Below are 23,377 nucleotides of genomic sequence, written 5' to 3' on the forward strand. Positions count from 1 at the left end.
ACAAACGGAATTTTAAAATAATAAAACAGCATCTTTATGGTAATTTTGATCTTGGGATCTCAATTAATCAGTAACATTTAGCCTATAGGCATATCATGTATTTAGCGACAGCAACAGTTTTTTTTATATATTTTCATGACGTGATGATTATTACGTGGTAGTAGTATTAGTATGTAGGTTATAATTCAATACTTACTAAACTTTTGTTTAATACCTAAGTAAACTAGTTCATTTGACTGCAAATTGTTTCCCTTAGAAAACCACTTAACTTCGCCATGAGGATTATGAAATGTCCGTAAAACATAGCCATCATATCAACCTAGTGCTCGGAGAAATTTTAGCGATAAACGAATTTTCGTCTGGGAGGTCCAGACGCCAATAAACACGTTTTTTAATATTGAGCAAATAGACACCAACATTAAATATTATCCCCCGGTAGTCAACTTGTTTACCGAAACGACGGGGGAGACTTTTATTTCGCTTTAGACCTCTCTAAAGCGAAATAAAAGTCTATCAACTTAGATGATAGGTATCATATCAGTTCGCATCGCTGTAGGCTGTCACTGGTTATCTCTCTGAGCAATTCTTAAACTTTTGGTCCTGAGAAACGTATGAACTAGTCGCAAGGTCAAGCGGCCCGCGGAGGTAATACCCCCGCATTGCGGTCGCGGATGGCGCAGACAATAAACTGACAGATAAAAACAAACATGGCTTTGCGACGTGTTTGTCTTGTTTTGAAGTCAAGACATTCTACAGCTGTTATTTAAAAAAAAACGTATTAAAAAGGACAGCTACTTAAGTAAGCAGTTTCTCTGCTCTGTACCACGACATCATGTTAAATAATAATAAAAATATCCAAATTAACTTAACAAAATCCAAATTTAACATTGTATTGTTTAAAAACATTGTCAAATATTTTGGTAGGTTGGTCAATGATTAATATTATTAACTTAAGAAAGTTGATAGTATGTTGATGGCCTTATGGTTCAAAATATAGATTTTCATGAATTAAAAAATAATGTATAAAAAATTCTTACAGCTGGGCTTTGCTCTTATCAAAAGATGAGTCCATAAAAACCACAAATTATGAACAATATTAAGTACCCTAGGACATAATCGTATAGGTTTTCTTACATTAATATAACAATATGTAAATGATAATTTTACTAAAAAGGTACACACATTGAACATTTTGTACAATAGTGGCTTACCATATTATTCAATGATTTCGTGTATAAAATGTATGCCAATACAATATTCAAAATTGTCAATTAATGTTTCATCATGCAGTAATACAGAGGGAAAACAAATTATTTGTCAAAGCCTATAAAGAGGAGACAATAATTTACTAATTGAGTATCAAAAATTTTAACAAAACAAATCAAGTCGACCGAATTGGTGTGTGGCATGCGTTGACCATTAATTAAATTTCAAACCCATTCGACCTTGTAATGGCCAGTAAAATTGGACACTTTTAAAGCTAAAATTTTAACCAATTAAAACTGTCTCTTAACTAGAACACACCAGCAAAAACATTGTTGCTAAATGTAGAAACGTATAATTCTAGCACTGCTACACAGCTGCCACATAAACTTTAAAAACGCCTTACTGTACTATTCAGTTCCCTACAAAATGTTTCCAGTGAAACAACTAGTACCTACACATAACAACGCACGTCTTACGTATAATCTCTGAAGGATACTACGAGTATTTGCATTATTTGCATCATAACGCATTACTTCAAGTCGATTTCACAAAATTGTCTCAGGGCAATGACCTTTTTCCCATGTTTAGTCTACGCTCGGGGAGATTTTTGCGATAATAAAGTTAGCGTCTGGGAGGTGCAGACATCAATAAGCTTGTTTTCAATTAAGCAAATAGACACCTACATCAAATATGATTACCCCCCGGCGGTCACCTTGGTTACCGAAACGACGGGGGAGATTTGCACGGGCGAGTGCGGTGTAAAGTGAATAAAACTCAGTAAACATACGAGCCTATTTACGAAAATATTTGAAATAATCTGTATCGTTGCTTTCGTACATTCTTACGAACGTTACATTGTTCACGTAATAAAAGCCTTCTAGACAAAGCGGGACCTACTCCAACAAAATGAATGTTAAACTAAAAGGGGCCGGTGGTTGGGCATATTATTATTGATAACATGTTCATTGTTAAAAATAAAATTGACTCCAATGATCATGTCGTATTATTGTATTATCATTATTTTTATGTTAAGCTTTTGTTTTAGTTAGTATACGTATTATTCGTGAAAAATTAAATATAAATAATATTCCAAAATCTACTATGTATATATATATGTACCTACATGTTGCAAGCATGTAACACCTACACAAGTATTACCTGCTTACAATATTTAATACATAATACAATTTTATGTACAAGTGGCTAATAGTTGCAGCGACAAATATTAATTACTTACATGTACAAGTACAAGTGTAGTGCGGGCGGGCCTATGTCGATTTGCGCGTCCCCTTATGTGTCTGGTCCAGACCTCAATTATGTCGCCGGTCCCTTTGATACGTTTGACGAATTATTGGAACATGTAAATATAATACTCGCTCTTCGCTTCTGAGTCATCCGTTACAGTGTATTGGTTACTATGCAATAGAATTAGTATGTAGTGGTTAAAATAAGGACCGAAATGATATATTATGCTGTATCAATTATGACATATTCCATTTAATAGGCTCAAGTATTGTCTAATATTAGAATTTGGATATTCCTAAGGTCTACTTTTAACGCCTCATTCCCTTATGTTGCAATTTAATAAAGTAATATGTATTATTATGGTTTTAATGAAAGTAGGTACTTCAAGTAGGTACTTCAAGTACCTACTACCATTACAACTACTACCGGTACCATTTCATATCTTCCGAGTTCGATACCCGTCGAACAGACATGCGATAATAAATTAAGATTCGTGTTCTAAATTTTTACATATTTTTTTGTTCTTGTTTCTTTGTTTAATAAAAGGCGATTAATATCAGTACAGGATAGAAAACACTACTTCAGATTAATTCTAGTTAATTAGCACGGTTATTTGCATACGAACTCCAGATTTTCTCGCAGTTATTATACGTTTGGTTCGGGACGACGAGTAATTTGCTTGCGGTCGGCCAATTAAGGAAATATTTGATTTATGAGAAACTCACTCGTATTAGTTGATAGCTGCAAGCATATTACATAATCGTTCAGTAAGTTGTTACAATCTCATGAAAATTACAGTTTACTTTTGATTATATTTTTATATTGGGTTCGTAATATTAAATCGTTCAATAGAAATAAACTTTACATAATCCAATGAATCATGTTCGTTTGTTTCCAAACTGATGCAAAGAAAAAAAAAAAGAAATGTATTTATGATTAAATAATGCCTAATGTTTACTACTTCCGGCTGTAGCAACTAATGAAGTTTGAATATCATCGTCCAGATATTAGTAACAGCCATTTCAATATTTTCGAAGTTAAAATTCGAACACAATTTTAGCATATTTGGAGCTTAATTTATACATGTCGTATTATAACATTGTAGCACTCTCTGTGTACGGTTAGACAGTTTGTGTTTGTGACTGACAAGCATGAGGCATTCCGTATTAGACCTTAGGTGTATCGACATAATTATTATCTAGGCAGGACTATTTGTGATTTAGGTAGGACTTATTTATTATTTTCTATTATGTACAGGTTCCCATGGTCTGCAGTACCAAAATAGTCTATTAGTAGTTTCGGAAATTTCTGGACTAATGATTTTGGCACGGGGGCAGGCTTGGGCACATGATTGGTGCCTATCGTCTCTGGCATGGTGGAGCCTTCGACATCTTTCCTGGCTCGTAACATTGCATTGATGCTACGAGCCGGGAAAGAATTGCAAATTATTCAAAACAACGGATATATATTATCCGGAATTCCACGAGGCCAGGCAAGAGCCGTCCTCAATACCCTTGGTACTGAAGACCATTTTACTTCAACACAAGTCTACATTTGTGATGAAGAATGAACGTCGACTTTGTCCGTTTGAATAGAAATGTGGGAGTCGAATTTTAAATAGTTTTAAATGATGTTTGGTCAGAACCGAACAGTTTTTTTTACCACTGAGATGAGTCTTTATTTATTATTAGCCTTTTTAGGCCAGAATCAGTTTTAATTTTAATGAACGTGAAATTCTAAATTCAACCATTTTGTTTTTTTATGGTTTATAAATTCGATACCCACAATTGGAATTTTTTGTCAATTGGAAAGTATGGCGACCACAAATTCATCAATTTTTTTGCCACAAAAATCTTGACTCAAAAATTGATGTTTCTGTAAAGTTAGCTATTTACTATGGGATGTAACGTGAAAAACGTATTCGAAAAGAAAATTTTAATTATTTTGAAATCATATTTTATAAAATTCTACACTTAATCCACTAATTCAAACAATTATTGAATTTATGACGATTTTGCAGATTCTGTAATACCTGCGATCATTGTCACAACAAAATCCAATCCGAAATACATGGATGGTACCTATGTTCTGGAAGCGCAGATTTTCTATTTCATGCCAATAAACCGGTCCTGTGGTTTCAGTATCCACCAATATTACTCCTATACAAAGGCATCGTTCCCATTTGAAGATCTTTCTTTCATAACGGTTGTCAAGCCTTCGAGCGGTATCGCTAATTATTACACAGTTTGATAATTTTGATAATTATATATATTCGTAAATTTAATTACAGGGGGTCAAAAATGAGCCGAATTGCTTCGAGAAAAGAATGCTACGGCCTTGCCGCTTTTTTTGGCTTTGGCTCGACTTGGCGGAGGCCCTGCCGTGCCTCCAGATCTCCATAAACTGATTACACCATTTATATAAAATAAAAATAAAAACATAATGAAAACGTATTTTATTTCCTGGCTTAGATTATTATTGAGATATATCCCATAGTGAAAAGATAGCTTAGTCGTTTCTAATATTTTTTCATTTACAGTTGAGTTATTTACAGTATAGTGAAGCACCTAGTGCCGGCTATCAACAGTATCGAGTTTTGTGTCTCCAATTGAGAAACAGTGTATTGATATTTCCCAACTTTTATCTATCATCACAAGTGACAGTGACAGTATCAGGGCGTTCAGGCCTCGGCCTTAGGCCCTTGTGGGTAGCATAGAAACTACTGCGTGCTATCAAGTGATTTCTTCAAGACCCAAGCGGATTGGTGCAAGGCCGTGCTGCCTTGCCCAACGGTTGGGGTAATGTTTATTTTATTTTAGGTTCTGAATGTTATTTAGTTTCTTTCTTTAGTTTTGTGACGTTTTGTAGGCTCACGTTCAGCAATCATAAGCATAAGCATGCTTACTTCATTCTGTTTCATAAGTTCGTGCAAAGGAGCTATGGGAGGCGATATAGATATATCGATCGATATGTTCGGCCTAGGTGAGTGGAAACCATTGAATTTTATTAAAACATAACATTACATTGACATACAAAAGAATACATTGAAAAAAAAAACAAATTAATTAAAAAGTTTTCCTAGATATTTATCGCCTGTTATTAAGAATATTGATGTTTCGATCAACGTTTTGCCTAGCAAAGATAGAAATGACAATGTCTAGTGTGAAGACATTGTCGAATGTCGATCTCTGATGGACAAAACATTGGATAAATCGATTATTAATAACGGGTGTTAAGCAATATAATTTAAATGACAGTCAAATGTGAAAACTTTTATTTGCGGTAATGGTTAGAAAAGTTTTGAACGAACTTTTCGGCTATTGTCCTGCTGACATCATCACGCTGTGATGGGTGAAGTTCATAGAAAACATGTAAATGTCCTCTTGTCTTAATAATCACATTACCATCTATCATCATCATCTATGTAATCTTCCTTCCATTAAGCATGGTCATGAACGTTCTTTGTTCATCATAATGCTTATATGTTCCTTGAAGGCAGAGGGCTTGAGAGGTATCAAAATGTTTATCAATTTTCGTCCCTACAATCGAACCTTGAACCCCAAAGGTTCGGTTATAGGCACGATTATTGATCGATAGTTTGATATCTTATGTACTAATGGTTTGAACTGCAGGGGTTCAGAGTTCAAACTTAAGAGTCTGTTTGTCTCATTCTCATCATTTTGCTATGTTTGTCGTTTTTAAATGTTTTGCTAAAATTTATGTGTTTACAGATTTTGTTGTGGAATGTCTGTATGCGTTACCGTAGTTAAAATTCCGTGTTATGATGCCTTTGTTTTTCGACTCGGCCTATATTCTACTGATATTTCACATAATAATATTTCCAATGTTATCCTTACATGCAAATCCAGGAGTTAACATGGGCCAGTGTTGGTCTAGTTCGGCACTAAATTTCGTAAGTGTTTTACAATTCGGAAAATTGTTAAAAATCATGTTAAGGATATCGGTTACAATAAACTTTATGAAATGAATAATACCCTACATTTAAAGTGGGTACTATCCTAAATACTGTACAAGATTGTTATATGGTTTTCGATTTTTATTACCTGCTTTTCTGAAATACTTTTTTCTTCGTCTATTTCTTCATGTCGTCGTTTATATGTGTGTCCTCCGTGTTTTATGTTTTTTTTTAATATTTTTGTATATATTTATAGGTTGCTTTGAGCAAATGAAATGATTTCAATTAATTGTGTATAAATATATCCGAGTCACTTGTTTTCACAGTGATTAATATGTCTTAAAAATATGTATTGTACTCGTACTTATATGCGAAAGAGTTTATAATTTTTCCAAAGGTATGTGTGAAGTTGTGTTGTAAGATACACCCATATTTTGAGTGGAAACCTATTAATGTAATGGGTAAATGCAGCGGCCGAAAAATATAATCGTCACGAATAAACATACTGTATTCTGATATTTTTGGAGGTACAAAAAAGGTTATGAACAATAACGCGATTGAAAAATAATGGTCTAGTAAGGTTACAAGGAGAGGGCTCGCTCACGTGTCACATGAGGCTCTTGGGCCCGCAGTTCGTTGACCATTCACTTTGTATTTGTTATTATTGTCGCCGAAAAACGTGGATATAAAAGTAACACTATAAAACTTAAGTTACCATTTAACATACTTGTTACCTTGTAAGAAAGATACCTTTTTAAAGAAATCACTTCAATCGCTCTTATTTCTTCTTCTTATATATGAACTTACAATTTGAATTTAACATGTTAAAATTAAAAATTATATCAAGGTATATTTTATTGTAACCGATACAATTAGTTACAAGACCAATATTGTTATTTAGGAAAACGGTTTGTTAATTAACCACAAAGCATAAAGGAAGAGACGAATTAGAATTTGCTAATGTTATTATATAAGAAAAGTATGAGTTTAACAAGTGGTATTGATAATGAATGTCTCCCTTACTTCTTTAAAAGAGTCTTTATACAAATTCTAAATACTTTCCGTTCTTTTCAGGTAAGCTGGAGTTCTATCTGTAATTATGCCCGAGATCGTCCCGATCGACGACGCCGCCCAGCCCAGCCGTGGACGCGAAAGGGTTGCATCCGCCGCCGTCCGGTAAGTGATATTGTTTTTGAAAGCATTTTCTTCAAATCCTTTATGAAACTCCATAGATAACAGACGCTATTTTGTTTTCATACTAACTGTACATCTTTAAGCTTTTTTAGCAATTCCCATTGAGAAAAGTCGACATCAACGGTTTTCATATTGGTTTGGAGAAAATGCCTCGTAAATATGAAATGTTTATAAATTGTAACTTTATGTTGTCCGTTTCAGATTTTTAAGTAATTGTTAAATAACTAACTTTATTACCGTTTTATACCGTTTTTAAACGTTAATACGGTTTAAAATTGAAAAGGTTTGTTAAATTGGTTCAGAAAATAAGTTCAATTAAATCGTGTTGATCATTTTGTTTTCATACATAATTTTTTTTATTATTTTAAACATGAAAACATGGAGCTGCTTAACTGTGCTTAACTTATAATTTATTTATTAATCGCAAAGTAACAATTTACTGTGTGTAGGTAATATTAAAAAAATCTTATAATTAGATTATATTATTAACCATTATTGTTTTTATTTACCGTCGTCAACATCATAGTACAGCTTATAACAACATTTATCTTTTACGAATCTTTTTATCTCACTTCAGTTCAGTTAAACGGTTTAATTGAAGTTTAAAGAAAAGGGGTTAATAAACAAATATCAAAGCGTACATCAAACTTTAATATCTATAATCTATCAAATATAATAATCGTACTCGTGAATTATGGTCATGTGCCTCAACTTTGTATTACCTACTTGTCTTAATGATCGAAATTTTTTTACATGCTTTAAAATTATTGGTTAATGTGATATTTAATAATACGGTCACATTTTTTACTCTAATGCCAGGTTTACATGCTCGCCTAGTACAGCGATTAGGCGCGAATCAAATTGTATAGCTGTATTCGTGCGCGGGGTTTACAATTATACTCATCATTGTCCGAGGAATTAATCGGCAGATTGTTCCCGAGGCTTAATGATGCATTAGCAGTAACGTTGCAATCCTGTTAATCATAAGTGGTCACTATCACTCAAGGTAATGTGTAAGCCCTAAATAATATTTGTCTTATCTGAGGTAGATCATAGATGCGTTGCTTTCGGTAACGGCTGAATAAAACACCTAAAGCAGGTTTAACTTTCTCAACACGCTTAAACTACAACATAGTAGGTAGTGCTTAACACGGATATTACAAAAAATCGGCGTAGCGTGTCACTTCTGTTGAACTCCTCGTTATTCTATGATACGCAATATGCACTTACAATACATCACATACCTTTTTTTTATAATATAAGAGTAGCAGACGAGCATGCAGTCCACTGATGGTAAGATGCTACTTCCGCCCATGGACATCTGTAATCAACCCCAGATAGGATTAGATATTCCTACCTGAGGTCGGCCACAGATGCGCCGCTACCCCTGAGGACTAAGCTGGACCGCCTCGGAAAAGTCTGTCTCCCTTACCACGTCCTTCAAACCGTAACACAGCAGCGCCTAACACTGCTGTTATTAGGTAGAAATAGGTGTGGCGGTGGTGCCGCCGGAGTCGAACCACAAAGAGTGCTACCACCTTCTAATGTACCTCTTTGATACACCTAAAAAAAATCTCGCAGGGCAGCTTGTGGCGAGCTGTTGGTGAGTAACGACACCACGTACCCGAGTGTCGCCGGGAGTTTGTTCCTCAGACAAATAAAAGTCTTCTTCTTCGTCTTGTTCCACTCTCATTGGAGCAAAGAAAAGGTCCCGCAGGGCAGCTTATGGCAAGCTGTTGGTGAGTAGCGACACCACGTACCCGAGTGTTCCCGGGAGTTTGTTCCTCAGACAAATAAAAGTCTTCTTCTTCGTCTTGTTCCACTCTCATTGGAGCAAAGAAAAGGTCCCGCAGGGCAGCTTGTGGCAAGCTGTTGGTGAGTAGCGACACCACGTACCCGAGTGTTCCCGGGAGTTTGTTCCTCAGACAAATAAAAGTCTTCTTCTTCGTCTTGTTCCACTCTCATTGGAGCAAAGAAAAGGTCCCGCAGGGCAGCTTGTGGCAAGCTGTTGGTGAGTAGCGACACCACGTACCCGAGTGTTCCCGGGAGTTTGTTCCTCAGAAAAAATTAAAGTCTTCTTCTTCGTCTTGTTCCACTCTCATTGGAGCAAAGAAAAGATCCCGCAGGGCAGCTTGTGGCGAGCTTTGGTGCGTAACGATACCACGAACCCGAAGGTTCCCAGAGATGTATTCCTCATTTTCAGTAGGTAAATTAAAGGCTTCTTTTTCGTATTCCGTCCCTGTTGCTACTTTGATGAGTCACATGCTCCTGCAGCCAAACCATTCCTTTTTTTAGTAATTTACAAGTATTTCTTTTGCGATAATGATGCTCAACCCCATATACCACATTACTTGCTTTGGTAACGTTATTTACAAGTTTTTACAGTAATGCCAAATTATCAGATAAACGTGAAATAATTCTGTTATATAGTCAAAGAGATGCCATTCTTCTACACTGCAACGTGCATGCAAGCATTGGGTAGCTTTTGAAGGTTTTCCCCTCGAGAAGAAAAAAAGGTCTTAAAACTTAAATTGTAGTTGTAGCATGCAGGCAATCTAATGTACACAATGTCCATAAATCCACATAAAAACAGGATGTGGAACAAATTTGTTAAATTAACATTTCTTAAGATTTCCATTTTCATGAATAGCCTGGATGCTTCTAGATGTAATGCTGCCCAAACCACAAGATTCAGTTTCCATCAGAAAAGGAAGCTCATCACAAACATTTCACCTCATCGATCACTCATAAATCTAGCATGTGGTTACAGGATTAAAACATGGTTATAAATGTGGTAAAATAATTTAAAATCGTGTTTTAAGACTGTAATTACGTGTAAAATGACAACATGACAGCGCGTGGGATGAACAGTAGCTTTGTCATGTAAATGGTAAGTTTTAAACACACCCATCTAACTTAAAAAAATATACTGTACTAATGTTTGTACGTTGTTTTCATGTATGAGCTAATAATTATTGATTCAAAACAAGACGTTTACTTGTCCTAGATTTTATATATTGTTCGAGTTAATTTCGGTTATTTTTTAAGTTACTATATGTTAAGTTTCTATGTGCGGTATTTAGTCCGATATGGATACAAAATTGTCAGTATGATTGAATTACATTTTCGATTTCTACTAAAAAGGTATTGAGGAATTATGTAAAACGTAACAAAAAACACGTAAACAACGAGGTAGAAGAATATGTTACTGACTTATCAGTTGTTAATTAATTATTATCATTGAAAAAAACCAAGACTTTAAATGCCGGTCTCACGCGCAGAGGGTCGCGGGTTCGATCCCCGGCCAGACAGAGTTCTAAATGATGACTAAGATTTCTGTTTCTGGGTCTGGGTGTTTGTGTATTTGTCTCTGTGTGTGTCTATAGCACCCACGATACAGAGAATCCTAGTGTGGGGCTGTAAGTGTAAAAAGCGTTTTTTATTCAACCTTTCAACCTAGTTTAAAGTTATAACCAAATATGATTATATTTTACCATCCAATTATATTATAGGTCCAAAATCACAGTTTTAAAAACTTTTATTTAACTTGCGTAATTAAATAATTAAGTACGATAACCAAGTACGTTATCAGATAAGTGTCTATTTATCAAATGAGGAAATTTACTTGTTTAAGAATTGTTTCTGTTCTCCAAAGTGTGAGAATCTTGCGAAAATGTTGCACAAACATAGTCGTGTTTGTGCAACATTTTTGCAAGATTGAGTTCTTATTAGTGATCGAAGAAGATTGATAATCAAATTACTTAATTATTGTCTATTGATGAAAGAATATCAGAGAAAAAATTCTGGGTGATAGTATTGTTTTTTTACACTATTGGAGTAGCAGACGAGCATGCAGTCCACCTGATGTAATGGCTACTGCTGCCCATGGACATCTATAGTCAAAACCATACGATTAGATATTTCTACTTGAGATCGATAACAGATACGCCGCTACCCCTGAGGACTAAGCTAGGAGGCCTCGAAAAAGTATGTCTCCCCCCTTACCACACCCATCAAACCAGAACACAGCATCGCATTCTACCACCTTCAAATTGTTCTTGGATTGTTGTGTTTTGGTTGCACGTTTATAAATTACTTTTTGTCGTAGCCGCAAAGTCGGTTGTTATATAGATCTCCATAACTATTTTGTTAACAAAGAAATTACCGTTTCACCTTATAATATAGTCAGAAAGTGAATTTTATATATTTACATTAAAACCGTTAATCGTATACTTAATTGGTTTAATTCGATCGATCCTAATTATAAGTACCTTTTAAAAACATAGAATTCCGATTAATACATATTTTTAACCGCAATAGACAGATTCAAATTTACGCGATTCACTTCTATGTTACTTGCTGCTATGATAACAAATACAAAAAATAAATGTTTTTTATACTACGGCACCTTCCACGTATACTTCTGGCTCGCACTTGGCACATTATTATATTACAGACGCAGAATAAGAGCATGCAGTCTACCTGATGTTATGTGGACATAGATAATAAACCCCACATAGGGTTACAGTACTACCTGAGGGCGGCTACAGATGCTTACTCTCGCTGAGGTCTAAGTGGGAATGCCTCGTATAAATACGTCCATAAACTTGACAAATTAGGTTGAGATACGGTGTGAGATTAGTAAAACGTGACACAATTTTTTACCTCCATGAACTATAAGATAGAGAGTATCATTATCTGGATAGTGTTGCAATCCCTTCAGGGATAAAAGTAAAGGTGATGAGGCGTTATAAGAGTGCTGCCACTTCGTTACTCTCAACCAGTCGGAGGTCAGACAAAGTGTCATATAATCGAAACTTCTTACCGGTGCATTAAATTTTTCCAAGTTTAATTTTCATTCTGATAGATTTTTAAAAGATGATGTTCCAAGAAGATATGCTTGCAGTCCACCTTATAGTAATTAATGCAATTAGTCACTACTGTCTATGGACATCTTTTAACCTTCTCCATGTACTTATAGAATATTTTATGCCTCGACCTGAAAAGGTTTACTCAAGGGCGACAACGCATTTGTGAAAACAAATGAGTTATTACCCTTGAGGACTAAGATGTACTTCTTATGTAAGTCAATCGACATCTAAAACCTTCCAATGAAACGCAGAGCTGCTTCCTGGTCGAAATACACTGCCTCTACCGCCTTTTTTAGATTATAAAAATATTTTAAAGAAATTCATTTCAGTGGCGAATATTTTATACATTTCTTTCATTTAATTACGACATACGAATTAAGATAATGTACCGTCAATTACTATTGACCATATGCTATACATAAACATTGTATTATAATGAAAATATCTTTCATTGCCTTTTGGACAACACTGCGAACACCGACACGTTAATTTATTATAACATATGTATAATGCCAGCTTTGGTCCGACATTTTCAGTAAAAAGTAAATGTGTGTAATTTGGTATTCTATTGTTTATCATAGAAATAAAATGTGGCATATATCGTAAAGAAGCAATTTTATTTTAAGACAACATATATATATATAACCTCAGACGTGACTTATACATTACTATATAAACCATTCTCCTATTTATTTTCTTCTCAGGTCTTTACCAATAACTATCTGAAATTTTAACTCTTTCAGTCGTATTTTGATATGTTTATAGAATTCACAGGATCTCGAGAGAAAGAGAAATTAGTGGGAAACTGAGAGCAGAGGTTTACGAGTATTTGGGTAGATAATAGGTATACATAATATTGTTATTAGAGCCTTTTCAGCATAAGTCATATTCTACAAGTTATTTTACAACGCGCGCAGCCCAGAAACGTCCTGAAGAAACTATTACTTAACAATCCTTAACAGGTACGTATACATAAGCCAATCATATCTTGTCTTTTGGACATTCATTTATTTTTGCAACAAGGCGGGAGATAGCGGCGGTAGCGGGAGTTACCGGCGGATTGTGCTACAATGCTACAACTGAGTGGTGAGCGATTTATTTAAACTATGTTCATGTTTATACGTGTAAATCATAACTCAAAATACACATACATATTCATAAAAGCAAATATATGTTTGTCTCTCTATTTTAATATTCTATCTCCACTCATAATATTATCTTTTCGTCTGTATTTCGAGACACATAACAGTTGCTAATATGGCTGTTGGTACGCATCACCTTCCGAAAACAACACTAGGTAACTAATAATTTCCCTACGCGTTTTTTATAACATAGGCGTAGAACACGATCATGCAGTCTACCTGATGATAAATGGCTACTACCACCCATGGACATTTGTAATCAACGCCAGATAAGGTTATATTAGCACCTAAGTTGGCTAAAAACGCGCTACCCTGGAATGTCTAGATAAGTATGTCACAGTTATCACGTCCATCCATCAAACCAGAATACAGCAGCGCCTAAGACTGCTGTTATCAGACAGAAATAGGTGTGGCGGTGGTGCCGCCGGAGTCGAACCACAGAGAGTTCTACCACCTTCAAAGTAATATATTATAGTCGTTATTTACGTAGCCCTTACAGTGCCTCAGACCGTTATACAAGGAGCCGCAGCAATCATAAAGAAGATCACCTACAAGAAACACACTTCTCTCCGCTACGCCTAGCAGGTACGTGTTCATAAGACCTGATACTGCTGTATGTTTACTAAATAATACAAGCGTATCTGGTCTTAGCACATGCACTTGTACAAAAAGGCACTAGGGATAGAAAGCGGTGGTCTACATCTTCGCAGTGGTAAGCATAATACGTAAAACACTATAACGAAATACATGTGACCACGTGAACAATCAAAATGTGATCCAAGACAGACAACCTTTTTTACGCCGACAAATTACAGAGATAGACTTCAACTTATACCTCAAGCGCCGATGACATCTTCGTAGCCACGCACAGCAGGTACGTGTTCATAAGACAAGGTGAAGTTATTTCTAGTTTAATAACTACACCCTGTCTTCGAATACGTAGTTGTGTTATACAACAAGACCATTAGGACGGTGTTACATCGTCGGAGAAAATCTTCCTGAAGAGATTGACTACTCTGAAGCGTAGCGAGCCAGGAGCATCGGGTCCGCGGTCTTTCAACCACCTTCGTCGGCCACACACAACAGGTACGTGTTCATAAGACTCGTTCAAGCTGTTTTTAGTTTAACAGCTTCTTCCTGTCTATGAACATGTGCTTGTGTTTTACAACGAGACGCTTGGGACGGTACATCTACATCGTCGGAGAGTCGTCATGTAAAACACAACAGCAAATTTTTTGAAGCAATTTTTTTCGCAAACAAAAAGAAACATAGAAGAAAATACAAAACTCACAAATTCGGACACAAAACTTTGTAAGTATCATACTCAAATATTCACATATCTCCATGGCGTTTAAATTAAGATGCATATATTTGTATACATAGTGCTGATACGACTTCTCTTCACTTTACGAAAGCAAATAAGGAACCCAAAACATATAATATCCATTTTCGTCAAATGTGTAAAAAAAATTTTTATCATGTTTGTGATTTTATATATACAATGCCTGTGACAGTTATACAAGAAATTAAATTACCAAAAAAGAAGATCATCCTGAAGAAGAGTCCTTCTGCGCCGGCTACGCATGGCAGGTACGTGTTCATATGTCGGGACATTACTGTACATAATTCTACAGTGATCTCCCGACTATGGACATGTGCTTGTTTTGTTCAACAAGGCGAATGGGGCGGTGCTACATCGTTGGAGAAAATCTTCCTGAAGAAATTGACTACTCACAGGCGTAGTAAGCCAGGAGCATCGGGTCCGCGGTTTCTGTTTAAGTTAAATACTACAACATAATCTATAAACATCAGGCACAAAACCTATATTTCACTCAAAAATATTCATATATATCCACAGCTCTTATTTATTAACCATATTTCTAGGTGCTTAGCAGTGCTGATATGGCTACACCTTTTAATAATCTTAAACAATACAAAGTACCTAAAACCCAATTTCGTATCGCAAACAATTGAAGTGCCAATGAGAAAACTGCATTAATTTGATCTTAATTAAGATATATCTCTGTGTAGATTAGTACTTTTATTTCTAGATGTATGAGATATAATACGGCCGCACCTTTCATCTATCGGAAGCAAAGCAAGATAAATAATGTATTGTATACACATGTTTGTGAAGTGAAACAAGAAAACAAAATGTGTCTTCACAGTGATATTATTTTGTGCAACATGCCTGTGGGGTAGAATGGGAAATTGCTTTTCTTCACATGTCATTATCAATTATCAAATGTAAGATACTTCTGCTGAAGCTAAAGTACATATTGAAACAGAAAAAACGCTTACTAACGATACATTAAACTAGCTAACTAGACATTTCCCATTACATCTTGGTCAAATCGCTGCTTTTATTTGAATAATTGTAGGGATAATGTGTTTGGGATAAGTTAAACTGTAAATCAAACAAAGTGTTACAATTAAAACACACTAAGTTACAATTACAAATCCGCATTATTCTAACTAGATAATAATATTTGGAGCAGGTACGTCGTAAAGTTGTGGATTGTTACGTTTGCTTATACAAACGAAAACTGTTGTCATTGTTGCAGTCATGTAAGCGATGAATTCGTCTGTTCTCTTTCCCGATGTTCTTGTACTTATATTTATATATGTATTATGGTTATTTATAACAGCCTAATGTGGCTGTGTTTAAGAAATAATTTGTACATACTAAGGTTTATTAGGGTGGTACAACCCCTTGCGGTTGCAAAAGTATGGATCTGCTGTTTTAAGGGATGTAGTGGGCACGCAAGACATTCAAACTTAGTATTCAGATGTAGTGACTTATCCATAATTGACTTCATGTTAGACTTCAAACCTATTTGGAGTTGATAACAATACAATGCCATCAAAACATAGCTTATAAAAAATCCAAGCCTCGCAACTAGGTTCTTTTACCATAAAAAGTTGTGAGATCCATTTTTTGGGGTTATTCAGCTCGGCTTGGCGGAGGCACTGCCGTACCCCCAGATATTTTTTTTTTAAAGACGGCAGTGACCATTTCCAATGAGGTGGACTGCATCTTCAATTGCTACATGCATGTCGTGCAAAAATTGCAATATAGATTATGAACGATGATGAACTGAATGTTGAATAATTACAGAGCTACGAGAATTTAGAAAAAGTTGTAAATATGTTCTTTACCTTGACAACTAAAAGAATTCACGCGAATGTTCAACTAAGCTATACACGTGGGTACCTGTACATTTACATAAAATAATAAAGGTCGCACTCGCAGTGTCACGCCGGTGGTCGATCACTTTTACACTTAAATTAATTAAATTTAGGGTTATATGGACATCTTTTCATAGAATATTCTATGGGGTTGAAGGACGCATGCGCGGATGGGGCCTCCAAGCTCAGTGGCTCAGTGGTATTCGCGCGCTCAGTTGAGAATATTCGCTCGGATAAGATGCACACGCCATCCCCTCTCCATGGCCCGCGTAAAGTACTGACTAGTACTTTGTAGTGAATTATTACAAAGTTCAATTTCAGTGCATTTTTTTTGCGAGTGGTTTACCGGATTAAATATTATTATTGAGCCAGTGTCGTCCCATTTTTTTTAAATGATTAACTTTTTTTAATAACCATAATATTCAATTCATAATTGCGTATTAAAAACTAAAAAATCCTGTAAAATACAAGTTTTTTGGACGGAATAAGGTAGGTATAATGGTTTTATTGTCTCTTCTGCCTACAATTTACGGACATAAGTTTGTAATGTAGAAAATAAAAACTTTACTTATATTGCAATTTAACGATTGTTAACATTTTTTATACTTTTTTCAATATTTGAAGTTATTATAAATCACTAAAGTAATGACCGTACAAGAAACACTACTCCTACTGCCCCTTCGAGTATTTTAAGTTAGTTAGAATTAAACAAAAATATATAGAATGCGTAAAGAATAAGAATGCGTTCTCCACCCGTCCGTCATTGATTAGGTTTGTATATTTTTCACCTGTGCCCAAGAGTGGGACATAAAAAGCATTGCACTAGTTTATATGGCATTAAAATTGTCTTTTTCTACGATTTTTCATACCAACGGCACATCGGGTCAATGTTTGTTTTGTTAAACGTCCTTGGCATTAGTAATTAATTAAAGGATGTCCCTACGTAAAGCGAAATTTTCATTTGCTCCATCGACGATCGCGTTTTTTTAACGTTAGAATTCTTAAAGCATACGGTCCAGAATAATATGTCGTTTAGCGGGTAGTGTTACCATGAAGAGTCCAATTTTTATATAATCGTCGTCTAGACACTTGTTTCGTTAACATTCATATACATAAAGGCATGTCACGTTGATAGCGATAATTCTACTAATGTTTCCGATGTAATTAAATTGAAACGTCACGTACTCAGTTAATTGAAATATTAGTGAATGAAATAATACTTTTTATAACACTTACACTGTGTAATAATCGAATGACGATGTTTACTTTTGTTTAGTTTACAAAATTGCTTTCATATTAAAATTCTTTATTTTTAATAAAATCTTTGGGTATAATACGCTATAAGTAGAGTATGGAAGGCTGAAATCTAAAAGGATTATGAAACCGGTTGCCACGGAAACTGATAAGCTTTTCTTTTGGAGCCTGCGTGACATCTTACGACACTGTTTAAAAGTTGAAATAATAGCCTTTCAAAATGAAAGTTTTAAATGTCAACATGTTATATGCAACTACAAGCTAAATTTTCAGCGTCTGAAATATGATTTTATGTCCGTACTCGTATATAAAAACTAGGAACAAAAAATGAAAATTGACAACGAAAATATTATACGTATTGTTTTGAAAACGGTTCATGCTCTCGACAGTAGTTTACAACACAGTACATACTTGCAGAGTTTTTCATAAAAACAATGACCTAAATTAGTCTCCAGTACTAGAGCTACATAAAGGGCACTATCACGACTACACTAGAAACTCGTTTCTTCATTTTGACGGATAAATTAGTTGTAAAAATACAACTTTTATTGTCTGTGACGTAAGTTGAAAGCTCCAGCTTATATCAACATTCCGAAAAAAAACTAAATAAAAAGAAAATTTAAACATAGCTGACATTTTGAAAACAGAATACTGTCTTTTAATAAAAAAAAACCAAGCATAAAAATGAAACAGAAGAAATATTTGTAATATTACGACACAATTAAAATAACCTCCTACTCCGGCGCATATATCGATCGGGTTTGACGAAGAAGGAACGGTGACTTATACTTTTGACAGCTTATTTGAAAAAGTGAATATGACAATACAACAACATACAACAACAAAACGACATATACAATTACGTATAATACTGTCAAACGGCAAAATAGTAGACAATTTTGTAAGGATTCTTAACTATAATGATAGATATACAATGTTCAGAGGTCTCCTGATTTTAGAGGTACATCCCTGAAGCTTTACAAGTCATAAAGAAAGATTACCAAAGAAGCCACGCGGTCGCGATCATTTATAATTCCTTTATCATTTTGGATAGTTATATAACAATGAGTGACAATTACCACTAAATGTCATACTTATTAAAAAGATAAATACCAAATTGAAAAGTATTTAAGTCATTATTGAAATATACCTGATAATTTACTCGGAGCTCCTCATAATTACGAAAATCGTTAAATAGTTTTATATTTGTTACTTTTCTATATCCGTTTTATTAGTTTTTCGGAATTTAATGAAACTTTATTTGTTTTACAAATTTGAAATATTCTGATCAAGGATTCTGTAATATTTTGAAACGCGCTGACATAATATCGTAAAACTCAATATGGGAGCCAACGAAAGTAAAGTATCTCATACAGAATCTACAACAATAACAAAATTAATATGAGTGACATAGAAATACTTTAAGTAGGTATAGGTATAATATTTCAAAATAATCCTCAGGCACACACATAAATATTAACTTAAAAACAAATGATTATAGCAAATCAAAAATAATACTGACACATAACGACATAGTACTCCACGTTAACGTCAACTGATCGCTAAAATAAAAAAAAATCCTTATCAGTGTTATAGTCCCTGTAAGCTCGGTACCAGAATAGAGTTAGGGTATCCGAAAATACCCGAAGATGTGGTAAGAGTTAATAATCATCAGGGCAAATCCCGTCGACACCACGCTCAGCGCTTTAGAGATCCCGCGTCTACATAGCGGTGAAGACTTTCGACACATAACCCAGCATTGCATCTATGGTACCGGGGTTTTTAAAGTTTTCCCCTTATTAACACAAAAAAGTACAAAGTAAAACAGTGTTATTATTGTTATTCGTAATAAGAAGTCAAGTCGCGACTCGAGCGGATTAGATATGCGTTATTCGCACGATGCTACGCGCGGTTATCGTGATTTAGGCATGTTTCCTTAGTGCAAACGGGGTAACATCGCACAATATGTACATGACCTATAAATGTATAGGAATTGTGTCCACGCATATGATACATTTTTATTCAATATGAGTAATTACTCTATAATAATATAAAATTACTTAAGAATGAAATAGCTTTTAACTGTATAATTAAAATTAGTTTTTATACTGTACCCCTACCATGAGTTTTTACGTTTTGACAAATATGACTGTTTTGGTATTTGTTTACGTATTTGCCCATATAATTTCCGATCAGCGCCCCTAGCGGATTGTGTCAAAACTCGGAAATAGTATGGGCCAATACGTAAACAACTACCAAAACAGTCATACTTGTCAAAACGTTAGTATTCGATATGTTCTCGTGTAAGGCAAATATACTATAAGAGAATCGTCCGCATAAGTTGAAAATATTCGTCCTGGAGCCAGGACGTGTGCGATCTACTTTATTTTGTTGTATAGCTTGATTTTGCTCATGACAACATCCGCATGATGTGCATATGAGATGTGCATATGAGAATCAACTATAAACTAAAATGTAATTAATTTTCATTACTATTATTCCCATTTAAATTACCCTTAGAGAATAAACTTAAAAACCAGGCTATAAAAAGTTCTATGTTAATATAAATAAATATTTTCTATGATTTTTTACATATATTTTTACTTACAATTCACCTTTTCTTTACAACAACACGTTGGTTTCAAGCTTAAGAAACGCAAATTGAATATAATTCATTTCTTAAACCATGCCTAAGCATACTATTATATTTATATAAAATATAACATATTAATTAAATAGTAAATAATAGCAATAAGTATAACAAAGCAGGGTTGCACCACTGTTTGTTTTTTTTTTTTAATTGTAGTTTATTAATTCAATCCACATTCATCATAAACTGATATGTTCTGTAATTGTAACTAAGGAGTTCTATCTAGACAACTCTAAACTCTATTATGTAGAAGCCATTCAAAACCGGGAAAAACTCATCAAAATTCACCACTAGCGATACTCAAGAAAAACCGTTCGGTTTTTTAATTAAGCGGATCGCATGCAATTCCAGATTAGGAACTTCAATCACTAGGCACTACATTACTGTCCCTGTAGATCCGGGACCAGAATAGGGCTACGGTATCCCTTGCCTGTCGTAAGAGGTGACTAAAAGGGCGGAAGCCCCCTTTTAGGTTGCGGGCGGCAAGAGTGGGAGCTCGAACCGCTCGGTAAGCGACTCCGGGAAGGGCGGCGATATGTGTGATCGCATACCGTCGTACGCACCAGACTGTGTGGCGAGCGTCAAGCTCACCTGGGCCGAGCCCGACGTGGCAACGCGCTAAGAGAACTCCGGTTGCGTTCCTTTGGAGATCCCGGAGCCCTCTACGCAGTGCCGAGGACGGCCACCAGGGGAGTTTTAGTGCGGTAAGAGTCCCACATAACCCTGCGTCGCTCCCACGGCACAGGGTACCTTTAAAAAAAGGTACAGAATAAAAAAAAAAAAACAAAAAAGTCACTATATTACAACCCTATCAACATAAACAATGTGTGTATGGAAGCTTTGAATACGAGTCGTACATAAATAGGTACTATAAATACCACTTCTAATCCCTACTTTGTCTACTGCACTACAAACTAATCCGCTAAGTGCATCCGAATCATTTAAAATATCTACAATAAAAACCAGTCAAGTGTAAGTAGGCTCAGGTCAAGGAAATTAATGATCCGTACTCATTCTCATACTCGTTTTTGACATTATTATATCATGTCATATGTTTTTTGATCAATATCTATTATACGTTAATAAAACTTAGGTAGGTACTGTAGTAGGCATATGTATTCTATCCCTGTAGTCTCGGGACCAGAATAGAGCTACGGTATCCCCTGCCTGTCGTATGAGGCGACTAAAAGGGGACTTCCGGGGTTGGTTGAATGGCGTGATATCTGATAAACATCTGCAGGCGTGATAGACCCTACTAAGCATACTTTGTCACACTGCTCCAATACGGTACTGTGGAAATATTAAAACATAACCGATACCGATACCCATTTGAGTCAATCAAATTATTCTTGAAAACCAATGAACTAATTTAACGAGGTTCTCATAAGAAAAGTCAATACAAAGTGCAGAGTGCAGAACTCTACATTATAGTATCGTAGATTGATAATAATAAGCCACAAGGGAATGGCCATGAAAGTATATTGCGTTCAATAAAGGTTATTTTTTTTTATTAGATTCAATCACTGAATGTTGACGATGAGATGAAAATACTTTTAAAAAGTTTACAAAAAAACTAAATTTTCTTCATCTAGTAGTACAGTAATTTACGTGCAAAATTTTTGCTATCCATCAATCTTTTGGTACCTGTTTCCATTAAAAAACGGAAGCCGACAGGCGGAGTGATAGATATTGAAAACACCTTATAAAGTGAGTCATCGATCTAAAACTGATAGGTAGTGCGGTAAAAGTGAAATTTTCATTTAAATCTTGCAGTCTCAGAGTTGAATTTAAACTTTTTTTAAATATTTTTATTATTAATATATATATATATATATATATATATATATATATATATATATATATATATATGACATTTTAATTAATATGATGGTAATACGGATATGCAGCCTATTATGTATAAAAGTGTCACTACAATGAAAGCCGTGTGGTGTCGGTTAAGAATAGCACCACTCCGTTACCCGTGGATGTCGTAAGAGGCCACTAAGGGCTAAACCAAGAGTTGCGTCGCAGCGTCTTCCTGTATTTATTTATTTATTTATTGCGGTCGCCAACACTATGGGTCCCCCCACCTCCAGCAGTGGACATCTGACAGCTGATAAATTATTCATTGCAAGTCTCAAATAGGATAGTAGTCCTACTTGAAGTCGGCTTTTGACGCTTTGCGGACAGTAGGTCTGTGGCCGAAGGAATCATGATAATTATTTCTCACCGCTGGCTGACAGGTGTCAGGCTAAAGTTAATTTTAGCCAATTATCAGCAGAAAATTTGGATTGTTGCGTTAACCGTCACGGTTTTGCTCCGGTAGCACACCACGCCTGCTTTGGCCTAACAATAGCCATTATTAAGTCATGCTGCGCTCTGGTTCGAAGGACCCTTATACTTCCATTGCCAAAAAGGAGGACGCTAATAATAATAACTGGGGGGTTGATTACAGATGTCGAAAGATGGTAGTGACCAATACCATCGGCTCGTTCACTACTCCTGTAAAATCCATTGTCTTCTTTCAAGAACTTCACAAACTGGCGAAACTGCTGAGGAGACTCCCCCAAGCAATACTATAGTTGCAGTAAGAGTCCGTTCGAGACAACACGCAAAATGTTGCGGAGTTTTGAATGATAAGAACGAAGTTAGTCCGCAAGTTTTATTCAGTTACTGTGCATTGCACGAGACATACTTGATTAACTTTCCA

The sequence above is a fragment of the Epargyreus clarus genome, unplaced genomic scaffold (assembly GCF_041222505.1).
Source record: "Epargyreus clarus isolate Ecla_fem2 unplaced genomic scaffold, WU_Ecla_fem_2.2 ptg000007l, whole genome shotgun sequence".
NCBI lineage: Eukaryota > Metazoa > Arthropoda > Insecta > Lepidoptera > Hesperiidae > Epargyreus > Epargyreus clarus.